This window comes from Puma concolor, chromosome D1 (genome assembly GCF_028749965.1).
Source record: "Puma concolor isolate L17-30 chromosome D1, mPumCon1.1.hap2, whole genome shotgun sequence".
Taxonomy (NCBI): domain Eukaryota; kingdom Metazoa; phylum Chordata; class Mammalia; order Carnivora; family Felidae; genus Puma; species Puma concolor.
The window spans coordinates 31,936,621-31,949,739 of record NC_141676.1 but is presented as its reverse complement, the minus strand read 5'-3'; the positions used below and the strand labels follow the sequence as shown (position 1 = coordinate 31,949,739).

Here is a 13,119-nt window from a genome sequence, read left to right as displayed (position 1 = left end):
ACAAAATGACGGAATTGACAAAGGTAACAAAAACAAACAAAAACAAAAACAAACAAACAAAAAAACTCTCAAAAGCTATTATTACCGTGGACAAAAGAGGAATACCAATACCTTTTTCTTCTGTTTCTTCCTTGGTTACCAATCCCAGAGTGGCTGAAAGAATGAGAGCTGTTTCTTCAAGTACTGTGGAAGGGAGCGCTAGGAAAATGGAAAGGAGATAGTCTTTCTAGTTTTGTGCCAAAATGTTAAGGACTATTCCTCCATGCTCATTTTTGTTTTACTTATTTTCTCTCCTTACCTGTTAGTTGGCAAATCTATTGGCCTCAATAAAATTTTCTGACTGCACTTTCTGTATTATGGATACAGGTCTAGGACCACAGGGACAGATAGTTACTCAGGGAAGATCTATGATTATTAATAATATAATCAAAGCAGCTCACCTGAGACCAAGGGAAGTAGAGAAACTTTCCCTGGCCACACAATCCAGATGGAGAACCCAGAGATTCTGATTCACTGACTGGTGCTTATTAGCCATGGTTTCTGTTCCATATCTCTTTTTGAGTTGGTAGAAGTAGTTCCTCTGAATCATACTAGCAAAGGGTGTAAGCAGAGTTTATCCTTAACATATAAGACCCAAATCTTGCTGTGGTTTCCCTTGAAAACCTTTGGTGTTACTTTTGTGATGAAGTCTGAAATGTAGGAAGAACGACAAAATGGCAAGGGACCTCGGAGCAGCATATAGCATCTGGGTGCAGTGATTGCTCAGGGGACCTCTAAACATATGGAAATAGGTGGGAAATGAAGGAAAGCATAGCATGGATAAATACATGGAACCCATGGAAGGTTAGAGACATATCCCATTTCAGTTTTGCTGACCTGGTGGTATAATAGAATTCGGTCTGAAATAAGGCAGGTCTAGAATATATTCTAACCTCTGCAAGTCTCAAACCAATGGCTCAATTTCATCACTTATAAGATGGAAAGAATGGGGAGAAAGTTGGTAATAATAACCAGCTTGAATGATTCAGAAGATTAAATGACATGAGATACTGTATATCTTACCACTGAATCCTCAGTTCCTTGGGTTTGGCACATAGTGGGAGCTCTCTATAAGTTAGCTGTGCCACTCTCTAAACTTCTTTCTTGGCCCAAAAGTAATGGAACTTCTTCTAATGTGATTTGTTATCCTGAGAATGTGTGGATAGTGAAAATGAATCAACTTATTATTATGGTATGCCTTATGGAAGAGATCATCCTAAATGAAAGGCAAATCTGGCATCCTGAATTATTATTAATAATTATAATTGTTAATATTATTGATAGTTCATTATTACCATAAATATTAATGGAGATGTCCAGGAGGTAAGGGACACTTAGCATGTGAGAAAGCAATGAAGCAGACACAGGGTCTGTTGTTGCAAAGGCCACCTCATTAAGGAAATAACCAAAATATAACCCCATACATCTTTGGCAATACCAAGTTCAAGAAACTTGTATTTCACTTAAAAGGATACTAGAATTGATTACCAAGAGAACCATAGTCAAATACTAAACTAAGGGGAAGCCATGTTACATAGGAAATGCATGCCAGTAGGTTGAAGCACAGAAGAGGCAAAATGATACCTCAAATTTAAATTCAGATCTATCTAGAATGGATAATGATTAAGAAAATCAGCCTTTTTCCCCAGGCCACAAAGAATAGTCTAAGGGGACTTAACCAGAAAATGAAGAGCACAAAATGTTGGTTGAAAATAAAACTTCCTGGCAGGAAAGTTTATCAAAATGATGACTCTTTCCAAGAAGGTGATTCAACCAGCCCCCCAGGGAGAATATGAACCCAGGTTGCACAGAGGAATAGAAAGTACATCATGGTGAACAGTCTGCTCCCCAGTTCCCTGGGAGTGCACTGGCTGCACCAAGAAGTCTTTCCATCTTGATTCTCTGTAATATCGGCACAAATTGCTTTGACACGGGGTGGGCATGGGGGGATTCTGACCCCTTCTGGAGCTTATGAAGTTGCCAGTAGGTGACTAAATCAATGGAAAAGAGAAAAAACAAGGAGGCTCCCAAATCAGATTACTGTGTAAATATTAGAGATGCTTCAGAGGGCCCAGTGTATTTGGACTCTGGCTTCTGATTCAAAAAGCAAATTTGTTCTCCAAGTATCTGTGTTTATGGCCTTCAGCTTACTGTCCAGTTGGTGTTTTAAACAAATAACTTTCTAAACTTTATTTCATGACATCTTAGTCATATTGCAAGGTTATTCTCCACAGGCAATGAGTCAAAGGGAAGTAGCAAACGACATAACCATTTTTGCAGTCACCCTCCTTTGTCTAGAGCTTTCCTGTGATGAGAGAAATATTTAAGATGGTCACTCCATATTTATTTTCCCCTCAGTTGATGTTCCTGGAAGTCTATTTACACCTTGTCTACAACAAGCTACGATACATATAAATATTGTAAAATGATCCTATTCTAGTAAGGAAAACCACTACTACAAATTATGAGCAGGAATAGGTCAGAGAAGTAAATAACCTATTGCCAATTATGTTGGATTCTTAACTAGAAATTCATTCCCCAAATTAAGACTCAATAAACCTGAACTAAATCAAACTGGTGTACTGCAGAAAGTGAATGAAGGCCGGGTACATAATCAGAAACTTAGCTTTCAAACACTTTATTATTTCTACTCTTCATTTTAGCCTGTGTGTGCATTTCAGCAAGATTGCTCCCAAGTTAATTTAGGTACAGCAATCCCATTTTCCTTTTATTTTATCCTATGTAACTGGGACAGAAGTCACAAGGGAAATGAATCTCAATCAGAAAAGTACTAGTGGGGGGCTCAGTTGGTTGAGCGTTTGGCTTCAGCTCAGATCATGATCTCACAGTCTGTGAGTTCAAGCCCCACATTGGGCTCTGTGCTGACAGCTCAGAACCTGGAGCCTGCTTCAGATTCTGTGTCTCCCTCTCTCTCTTCCCCTCCCCTGCTCATGCTCTGTCTCTATCTCAAAAATAAATAGGGGCGCCTGGGTGGCGCAGTCGGTTAAGCGTCCGACTTCAACCAGGTCACGATCTCGCGGTCCGTGAGTTCGAGCCCCGCGTCAGGCTCTGGGCTGATGGCTCAGAGCCTGGAGCCTGTTTCCGATTCTGTGTCTCCCTCTCTCTCTCTGCCCCTCCCCCGTTCATGCTCTGTCTCTCTCTATCCCAAAAATAAATAAACTTTGAAAAAAAAAATAAATAAATTTTTAAAAAAAGAAAAAAAGTACTAGTGGGGCACCTGGGTGGCTCAGTCAGTTAAGCGTCCGACATCAGCTCAGGTCATGACCTCATGGTGAGTTTGAGCCCCACGTTGGGTTCTGTGCTGACAGCTCAGAGACTGGAGCCTGCTTCGGATTCTGTGTCTACCTCTCTCTCTGCCCCTCCCCATCCATACTCTGTCTCTCTCTCAAAAATAAATATTTTAAAAATTTTAACAAAAGGAAAGAAAAATACTGGTATAGTCAAAATGGCTGGCCCTGTTGCAAATTGAGTGCTGTAATCCCCAAATAAGAATGTCTAGTGTCTTTAAAGTTCTTTACATTGTCCGAAGTATATTTACATGCAATCATCTCCTCTTTTTACATAAAGAAGAAGCTAACTTTCAGGGAAGTTAACTGAAGTGACCAATGAGATAAAAGTTTGGATTAGATCTGGTCATAGAACAGTTGACCCAAATGCTCAATATACTCCAGCTCGTGTCCGTGGCAGCCCACATAGAGATGACTCTCTTTCTTGGCATCCTTCTGCAGCCAACCTTTCTGCCACTGGTGTTTTAATCCCATTTTGCTACTCCAGATAATGGGTATTTCTGATCCCTTTTAGACAAAATTTCAGATCCCTGGTGAGTAAATTACCAAAACGGAATGCAGTATAGATAACTCTAGGACCAGTGACTACTGCTCACCCCATCAGTTTATTTGACTGCTCTTAACGGTTGAATCTTTGCTCCTCAGTAACTACTCAGACTCAGTTGTCAGGCACATCTATATGCAAATCAACATTTAGCCACTCATTTTTGGAAAATGTACTGAACTCTTATAAAATGGGCATTATAATAACCACTGTTAATGGTTGTTTTGAGGATTAAATGAATACTAATGCACCTAGATCCATATCACTGAAATAAATGTTTTCCTTTTTCACTCACTCCCCATTTTCCCCACCCTAGATCTCCATGCCTCAAATTAACACAAATTGGATCTTCTCACAGTGCTCTGCCTTACTTCTATAGCCAACAACTTACTGTAAATTGAGGCCCCAACCTCAATTTACTTAGAAATAAATTAATGCCAAAACCCAACATATATATAAATTGCTCTGTCACAATGATCTTACCCTTAAAAGACACAATATTTATTTTATCATTTTATTGTTGTATCTCACAAAGAGGGGCAAAGGCAAATTTTAAAAAAAGATACAGAGTAATAGCTGTAATGCAGACACTTGTGTAATTACACCTGAGCCAAGAAATAGAACACAGCTATCAACACAGATGTTCTTGTGAGGGTACTTTTCCTACAGACAGTCACACACATACGTAGAAATAATGATATAGTGGAAAAGACATGAATTATAAGATTACACAGACCTGGGATTAATTGTATTTCCCTTACTTATAAACTATGGGATTTTTAGCCAAGTCACTTAATCTCTTTGGCCCTCAGCACTCACTTTTGTAAAATGGGAATGATAAAGCCTGCATTTCAGTATTGCTGTGAGATTAATATAAATACATAAGCATATATATTATATGTGGGGGCATCTATAGTTCAGTGACAGTAGCTATTACCATTAGTAATTATATTTCAAAGCCATCACGATGTATACTGGCTTCAACACATGATAACTTCACTCATTTTAGTAATTTAAATTATAAACTTTTGCCTTGGTTAAAAAATTTGTCTTTGGAATAATTACGTATCTAAGGAATAATGATTTCTTAAGCAAATGGATATGTTATATTAGAATATAGAACATTTATTTAAATAACCTTTAAGCATTGTTTGTATACACTGCAAATTCAAAAGTTTCGTTAAAATATACCCAGCAGACTTTCCAATTTGATTGCACATTGTTGTTTACTAAAATATTATAGGAATGATATTTTACTGAAACATTCTAAGTTGAGACGTTTAATTAATTGACCATAATAGACTATCTCCAATTAATTGGATTTAGTGCTTTGATGGAGTATTACTATATTTCTATTAATAGCCTTTTGTATCAACACAGTTTTACAAATATGATTAAACTGAATTATTAAACAATCCCCTTATAGAATAAATTTCACACCAGGCTATTCTAGCATGTAATTCTTGGGAAAACCTACACATAAGCTGATAAGAGAGTGGTCCCAAATTTTCTAGAATTCTCAGGAAATACATCAGTCTGTTTAAATTACTTTTCCACCTGTGTTTCTTTCATGATAGCAAGATTAGGAAAGAGCTTTTGGGAATATATTTAGATAATTAGTATTTAACCCTTTATGTTTAGTTTTGACTTATGCCCTACACCTGAGAATACATGCATGGACAATTATTTTATCTTCCCACAACAGTAAATACATGTTCTTGTTACATCTTGGGTTTGAGTCTCACCTCTGAAACTCTTCCTATTTGATATTGATATCTTTATATCTTTTAGATTTGGTTGTGTCATTCTTAACATTGAAATAATAATACCAGCTGTACCTATAGCATAGATTTATATTAAGTATTAACTGACAATGTAAAGTACACTCTTTTAAAACCATAAATTCATATACTCATGGAAATTATGACTGCTATTTTCTCATCTGGACAGAGTTTAGTTAACTCAATTTTTATGAGTTGTGATAGTCTTGAGATGGATTATTTTACAGATCCTTCTTCACTGTTTACCTTACTTTGTGGATGTCTTTAGAATGTAAAAGGAAAAGGCATGTTTATGGCTACATACTTTGTGGATTAACACTTCCAAGAAGAATCTCAGCCTTCATCATTTTGTTAGGTCTATCAAGCGGGATCTCACCACTCAGGAATGCACTAGTTATGATTCAAAAACTTTCACAATTCACTTTTGCATTAAAATGGATAATACTCATTACTTTGACTAAGACTTGTAATTAAGATTATTCTTTAAATCATCTGACTAAACATAACGTGTGGATACAGCAACAAGCATATTAAGCTCATGTAGATCCATCAAGGAAGTTGCTGTAACATGGTTTCCTCTTCCTGAAAGGTTCTTACCTTTCTCTTCCTGTTGAAATCTGACACATAATTTAGAACCCAACTTAGCTGTTACCTTTTCTATGATAATTCCCCAAAGAGAATCAATGTATGGCCTTTCCTCATCCCTAAAATCTACCTCTCCTCTAGTGCATGTCTGCTGCCTCTCCCAACCATTGACTCCTGGCATCCTTCAGGTCAGGAAACTAGCCTCACTCATTGTTATATCCTTTGAGTTATCATAATGTTTTTCGTGTTTGTCATTGTGGTGGTATATGCATTTCCCCCAATTATCTGATATCATTTTCTTTCTCATATTTTTCACTTGGGCATATGAGTACCCAGAATAATGACTATGTTTCCAAAGCTAGGTGTGGCCTTGTGACTAGGTCCATCTAGGTCATGTTTTAAGAGCAGAAATGACATCAGAAAATTCTGGGTTGTGCCTCTTAAAAGGGAATGTACTTCTCTTTAACTTCTTTTCCCTTTCTTATGAGTCATCTTGAAACATGCAGATGAGGGCAACATTCTAGAGAGCATAAAACAACATGATATAAGAAGACTGTGCCTTCACACCATGGAGCTACCATCCTAATTCTGGTATTCTTATACTCAGGTGGTTAGTAGAGAGAAAAACAAAACTTCCACTATGTTTAAGCTTCTATTGTTTTGAGTTTCTGTCATGGCAGTCAAACTTATACCCTAATAAATACACTTCCATACTGGGGATGCAAATAATTCAGGTTGGACAGAATATATGTTTTCTAACACCCCTTTGGGTATTATTTGCTGGTATTTGTTCTTTTAGCTATACAGATCATCTAAGCTCTGGATTACAAATACATTTAGGTTATCTGTTAATAGTGATGACATTTTTTCAGGTATTTAACAGCAGTCTCTTCTCTTCAGGAATAGGATTCCAAAAAGAGATTGTAGAAAGAGCATCACTTTCTTGTTGATATAACGTTGACTATGGGTCTAAATCTAGACTGTATTAGAGATTGTTTTGTTCATTTTCTTTGTCTTTCCATTTTCTGGGAGGCTTCTATATTTGGGATTGCTTTATGTATTATTTATCCTTTTAGTCTCAACAATGAATATTGTTTTCTTTAGGAAAGCCTTCCCTGAACTTACAGACTTGTTAAAAATTAATATAATATAGGGGCGCCTGGGTGGCGCAGTCGGTTAAGCGGCCGACTTCAGCCAGGTCACGATCTCGCGGTCCGTGAGTTCGAGCCCCGCGTCAGGCTCTGGGCTGATGGCTCAGAGCCTGGAGCCTGTTTCCGATTCTGTGTCTCCCTCTCTCTCTGCCCCTCCCCCGTTCAAGCTCTGTCTCTCTCTGTCCCAAAAAAAATAAATAAACGTTAAAAAAAAATTAAAAAAAATTAATATAATATAGTACTATATTTATTATTACTGAAATTACTGCAATTATATAACACTTTGTATAAATTTTAATTTGATGCCTGATCCCCCAACCAGACTAAGTTCCACGAGGGCAAAGACAATGTCTATAAAGTTAACTGATGTATCCTAAGGGCCTGTAATATTCTATGTATTCAATAATTATTTGTAGGAAGAAAGGAAGGAAGTAAAAAAAAGAGAGAAAGAGGAAAGCTACCTAGCCATGAAAAGGAGAAGAACTAGAAGCCATTTGGGGGATCTGATTATTTGAAATACCCATACAATGAGGGAAAGTATGTTTCTAGAGGGGAGGGGTTTGGGCCATTAAGATTAATTTCCTCAGTTCTCTTCATTCTGTGTGGGTAATTATAAAAGAAAAGAAATTAGACTGTCCTTTTTATTATTATTATTATTTTCTTCCATATTCTAAACAAGTCAAAGCTTAAAAACTTTGCCTATTTGCAAATCAGCAATTACCTCCAAAAAATTATCTATAGCATGTTGGGATTTATGTCCAGGGTCTTCCCCTTTTTATTTCTTGAACAAGAATTTGCCAAGAGGGACTTGATCAGGCCCACCTCTGGTGCTGCCTGCCTGACTGAATTTCCTGGTTCTCTAGGTGGTGTTGGAAATGTCACTTGAAGGAGTGCTGCCAAGCTAGGAAATGACTGCTTATGACTCCACATGCAGATAGGGACAGGTGTCTTCATCTGGCTGCTGGCAGTTTCTATGCCATGAGAAGTTTCTGTAAAAAAAGAATGATAAAGTCGCTTTTGAAATAGGGATTTTAAATTTCGAGTACATCTCAAATCAAAAATATTTGACAGAGTTGACCCTCCTGCACACTGATACACTTTGTTCACTTGGCTTCCAAAATACCACATTCTGCTGTCTTTCTTCTACCTCCTGACCATTTCCTCTCGGTCTCTTTTACTCATTAGGGTGCCTCATAACTCATTTCCAGGATCTCTTCTCTTTCCTACTTGCACTTCCTAGAAGAATTTATTTGTATTCACAGTTCTGATCATGATGTCTGCTGATGAGTTCCAATTTTGTATCCCTAGCTATACTGCAGACCCATGCACCTAACCATTTCATTTCATTTGGCTGTCCACAGTCACCACAAATTCACCATAACAAAAAATGAACTTCTGTCCCACCTCCAAACTTGCATAATCTCAGTTTATTGAAACCCAAACTTCGAGTTGTGGAAGGAAAAAGAAAAACGTGACATTAAGATAAAGCTTTGAGTCTTCTCTCTTACATTTTACTGCAGAGCCAGCAGGACATCTTGTGTACTCTACCTCAAGATATATCCATACTTTGGCCATTTTTCATATGACCTACAGCATATTTTGCCTGCATTATTAAATAACTTCCTATGTGGTCTCCCTGATTTTACAAAATGTTTTGTCCTTATCACCAAATCTTCAAATAACAACCGGGTGATTCTTTCAAAATATAAGTCAGATAATGTCATCTGTCTCTCCAAACACTGTAGTGGTTCCCCATTCCATACCATGTTACAGCCAATGTCCTTTTCTCCACAGCTTTGTGTTATCTGCCCCCATGACCTGCCCAACCTCATCTCCTTTTCTCCTTGTTGCTCACTCTGCTTCAGCCATGCTAGCCTGTTCCCTGGTGTTCAAATGCACTGGGCAGCCTCTCATACCAGGGCCTTTACACTGGCATTCCCTCTGCCTGGAATGTTCTTTCTCCAGACGTCCACATGGCTAACTCTCTTACCACCTTTGGGCCCTACTAAAATATCATTTCCTCTGAGATCTATCCTGCACCACCCTACTACAACCTAACCCCTCCAATTGTGTTGGGTTTTCTTTAACCATATTCATTTCATCTTCTAATATTTTCTCTAATTTATGTATTTTTGTGCCAATTCTGTGTTGTGCATCATTCCTATGATAATATAAGTTTCATTAATGCAGGAATTTTTATTGTTTTATTTAATGACTGGAACTTGTTTCTGACACACAGTAGGGGGTTAATAAATATTTATTACACAGATAACAATTTGGTAGGAACAGGCCAAGTTTGCCTGCTATGACCACTACTGTTCAGTATGATATCAGCTGACCAAGTTGGTGAAAGAGAAAGAGGAAAAGAAATGAGTTATAAATAACAGAAAGGGAGAGCCAAAACTGACTACATGCATATATGATTATCTACCTATAAAACAAGGAAGTCGCCTAAGAGATCTATAAGAATGAATGAGAGAATTCAGTAAAAAGGATACATTAATGTTCAATATGTATTTTTTATTAATAATTTTTCTATGTGCCAAAAGTAACCAAATTTTAAAAATAAAGTCATGGACAGAAAGATATCATATTTGCAATATCAAAAAAAATAGAATAAAATGTATAGGAACACACCTAATATAAGAAGCTCGAGGCTAACAATAAGAAAACTGTCAAATAAAATATCAAATAAATTAAATAGCATACCAATATCATGAACAGGAAGATGTATTATTATAGACAGAAATATTTCCCAAAGTAATTGATGATTTTAGTGTATTTGCATCAAAATACTAAAAGGAATTTTATAACTTTAACAACTTATTTCAGTTCAAATGGAAGAAAAATCTTTAAGTATATTCAATACACTTCTACCAATGGTTAAGAGAGGGAGAGAAATTGTATTATTAGTACAGGATAGACTGATCCATGATATTTCAAATTTCTTAGCAAAAGATTGACTATTAAATCATGTGCAGATAATTTGCTTTTTATTTGGAAAATAATAAAGTCAAACTATAATTCAGACATATATCAAGTTCAATTTGCAATGGATCAAAGAGCTATAACCAAACTACATAAATATTGTGAGAAATAGTAAGAGAATATATTATAATTTTATAGTAGAGAAGGGCTTCCTTAAGAAAGATACAAAATCCAAAAACATCTAAGAAATACATTACCCCCTTTGCCCTCATAAAAATGAACAAAAATAATTTTTAAAAATAGGTTAGCATAGACATCATTAACATTCTGGATAAATATCCAGGATGCATAAAGAGCTCTTTCAAATCAGTAGAAAAACAGACAAGCCTCCCAGAAGGCAAAATATATGAAAATATAGTTTACAGAAAAAAAAGAGAAATAAATATGGAAAAGCTTAATCTCACTGATAGGGAAACCTCAACTGAAAGAGAGCTTTTTTACACATCTAATGCATAAAAAAGTTTAAAATACTGGCAAAATTGGGGCACCTGGTTGGCTCAGTCAGCTAAGCATCTGACTTCAACTGAGATCATGATCTCGCAGTCAATGAGGTCCATCCCAGCATTGGGCTCTGTGCTGACAGCTCAGAGCCTGGAGCCTGTCTCAGATTCTGTCTCCTCTCTCTGCCCCATCCCTGCTTGCACTCTGTCCCTCTCACTCTCTCTCAAAAATAAACATTAAAAATATTTTAAAAATAACATTTAATATTGCCAAAATGAAGTATCAAACAAATATATACAGAAATGGAAATATATCATACACTCTGGGTAATAGGTGAAAACGTTTGAAGCCACTTATTTAATGACTCCAATCCCCTGCCACTCTCTCTTAAATATTGCCTATAAACCCAGAAGTCTCAAAAGCTTTTTTTTTCTTGTTTGTTTGTTGTGTTGTGTTTTGCTTTTATTTCTTTCTAAATAAGGAAAAAATTAGAAGGGAATATAACAAACACTCTCTCTTCTTTTTGATATAGATGTTATTCTCTCTCCTTGATTCCAATTACTCTTATCAACTCAACCATTTATTGACCACTTAGGGCCTCCCAGTTATAAATGCCATAGCAAAAAAACAAAAACAAATTTTATATATACATACACGTACACACAGTGAATCAGAGTCCATGGGCTATACAACCTATTGGATGAAGAAGAGCCTCTATAAGTATCTCTTATTCAAGATAGATTGTTAAGTCCTCTGATAAAGGCACAATACCAATTGCTATGGTACCACTGGGGAGGAAGAGATTAATTGCTTCCATTACCACATTTTTAAAATCAATTTATCAGGATCCCAGCTTTGCAATTAAAGGAAATTTTCCAAGGCACTTAGAACAAAGTATCTTTATGTAATTTTCTTTCACTAATCTCCTCCAGGTCCTTCCACTCAGTTACAAGTGATGGGATTTTTTTTTTCCTTTTTTCTTTATTCCTTTTCTTTTCTCTCCACTCCCCACCCCTCTCTCTGGTCACAGTATGACTCAGAATGAAAGACTAACTTTGGATACAGTGTTGATGCCTTAAATGGCTTCACTATTGCCATTTATAATCTCAGAAATATCATATAATAAAGGTCATTCATTCTACCAGCATGGCAAAAAGTTTTGGAGAAAATTATGCACATAGGAAATTTGTGAATTCCTTACACTCTAAAATTGTGAAAGATTTCTACCGGTTATCTCTTTGGGAGATAATGTTCTGAATATTTCTTGTTTCTTATTTGTTGAAAATTATGTAATTTTTCCAACTTTATAACAAAACATTTAGAAACTAAATTGAGAACAAGAAGCTAAATTTTGCTACCAATTTACAAATGAAATTTCTCAATTTTTATTTACTTATTCTTTCAACTAATATTTGTCAAATACCTATTAAGTTCAAAGAACTCTTCTACATGTCAGGAGACAGAGGTGAACAAAATATGCTAAGTCCCTAAACTCACTGGATTTGTTTCCTCATAGAAGAAACCAACAATAAATAAACATAAACACAGCACAATTTCATATAGCAATAGGTGTTAAAAGTGGCAAGAGAGGGATGGATTCAGGGGATAGCAAGTGATAGGAGAAAAGGCTAAGATCTACTGGTAAAGAAAAAATAAGTGATGTTTGAGTAAAGTTAACAAATGAGAACACATTCTATGTGGATATGAGGAAACACCATTCTAAGCAGAGAGACTCACAAGTGCAAAGACCCAGAGGGAACCAGGTATATTCCAAGAACTCTTAGAATTGTTACAGTTTGCCAAAACTGAGAAGGTCCCTAGGATGCTTCTCTTTCAGTGCAAAAACAGAAAATCCTGTAAAAACAATGAGTTGGAATCCTACCTTAGAAAGATACTCTGACCAGAGTGGATGAAGAATGGACAAAGTGGTGGGAGATGAGTTTACTGAGGCAGGCAGGTGCTGAATATTGTGGAACCTTCAGAATCAGGTAAAGAGACTGTACATTTTAGTGTGACAGAAGTTTGGAGGGATATAATCAGGAGAACCATGTGATCTATTTGTTTTATTGAAATAAGTAGGCATCCTTCATATTGGAAAGGCTTACTGATCTGAAGGTCAGGGTCAGAAAATTCACCAGCCCTCAACAATATATTTAGAAATATTTTTTGTAAGTGCTTTACCACTTCTCTGTTAAGAATCTGGAGCAAACAGCCTTCACATAGAGGAAAATGTTGAAATAAACTACCGTGGGTTTGTTGACATAGGTAAGAGATCTCAGATT

General features: G+C 36.4%; 1 long non-coding RNA gene across 1 annotated transcript in view; it reads right to left on the bottom strand.

The window, feature by feature from the left end:
- Positions 1–7,693: 7,693 nt before the first annotated feature.
- LOC147576580 (uncharacterized) overlaps positions 7,694–13,119 on the bottom strand; it is a 232,525-nt gene continuing 227,099 nt past the window's right edge. The window contains exon 3 of the long non-coding RNA XR_015241424.1: positions 7,694–8,397. This is a non-coding gene — a long non-coding RNA (uncharacterized LOC147576580). The remainder of the gene's footprint in view (positions 8,398–13,119) is intronic.